Below are 1655 nucleotides of genomic sequence, written 5' to 3' on the forward strand. Positions count from 1 at the left end.
CACACGTTCACCTGCTATGGTGGGTCCAAGGTAAAACATTGTTGGTTATACACAATTAGATAATAGACAACATGTAGTTTTATCATAGCCGCGTGCTTATTAAATTTTAATGTGTAGGGTCTATATACATGAGTTAATCTGGGACGACATAGCGGGTTAATTCCTTTCGTGTATGCAGGCTATTCTAAAACGGTTCATGTGTAGATTGAATTAAATAAAAAAAATAAAAAAATAATACATGTATAAGCACGCTTGGTTTAGCTAGACTTTATTGCGAAAATATCAAGAAAATACAGAAACTTGCTAGAAGACTGTGAGTCAGAAGATTTGTGGTGAAAATATTTTACGCTGATGGGAGGGTGGAAGAGGAGGGCAGGAGATAATAAACCGGGAGTGATCTCCCCTAAACTTTCTCGAATATTCTTATATAAAATAACAGGGGATGGGAACTCGGGCTATAGACATGATTTTTAATCCATTTTAAATACTTAAAGTTTTAAAAATAGAATAAAATCTCGTAGACAAATTAATTGCACACCAAGTGAACGCGAAATAAAAAAGCGCATAATAGTGCGCAATATTATTATTACTTTTAAAATTTACATTAGTTTTTTGAGAAATCGGAAGTAGCGTAAAGTACTACTTCCAGTCAACGGAAATGACTCAAAATTTAATAGAAGGTAGAGAATTAGATCTTTTACTTACGTATGAAATTTCATTTATCTATCTGAAATAGTACTCAAGTTATAGGCTTTTGAAAAATTCAAAGTAGAAAAAGTACCACTTCCGGTTGTCGGAAATCGCTCAAAAGTTGATACGGATCTACGATTTTGATAAAATATTTATATATGAAATTTCATCAACCTAGCTGTAACGGTACTCAAGTTATCGTGTTTACACACGGACACACACACACACACACACACACACACACAGACACACAGACATACGGACAAGATTGCAAAATTATGTTTTTCCGTATCAGTGAGATGCAAAACGTCGAGATTTGCAAAAATCTCGATTTTTTTTTTTTGCACGATTACAAGACTTTCTCTATACTTCGTATATACGAGAAAGTAAAAAGGGGAAATTAATTATTATATAGAGATTGTAAATGTGTCTGTACAGGACAGTATGATCAAATAAGTTATTTTAATTGTTATATAGACATTTTAAATTTATCTGTACAGGACAGTATGATCAAATAAGTTATTTTAATTGTTATATAGACATTTTAAATTTATCTGTACAGGACAGTATGATCAAATAAGTTATTTTAATTGTTATATAGACATTTTAAATTTATCTGTACAGGACAGTATGATCACACATAGCCATGACCACGGGGTTGTTTCTATGACAACCACATGGATGCCTCCAGCTACAAACTATGGGGACGTGGATTTCATGTGGGTATAGGGCTTTTACACGTCGGTTTATGTGTGTGTATGTGTGTATGTGTGTGTGCGAGAGAGAGAGAGAGAGAGAGAGAGAGAGAGAGAGAAATAGTAAAGAAAAACATAATAGGCGATAAAGAAAAAAAATGCTTGACTTAACAAACTATAACATTTGTAAGAACGCATGAAGCGTTGGTCGTTTTCTTTAGATGCAAATAGCTTTCGTATACTTATATTCGGCGTGGTCGAGTCGGTAAA

The sequence above is a fragment of the Physella acuta genome, unplaced genomic scaffold (assembly GCF_028476545.2).
Source record: "Physella acuta isolate Inbredline_101_S28 unplaced genomic scaffold, ASM2847654v3 ptg000886l, whole genome shotgun sequence".
Classification (NCBI taxonomy): domain Eukaryota; kingdom Metazoa; phylum Mollusca; class Gastropoda; family Physidae; genus Physella; species Physella acuta.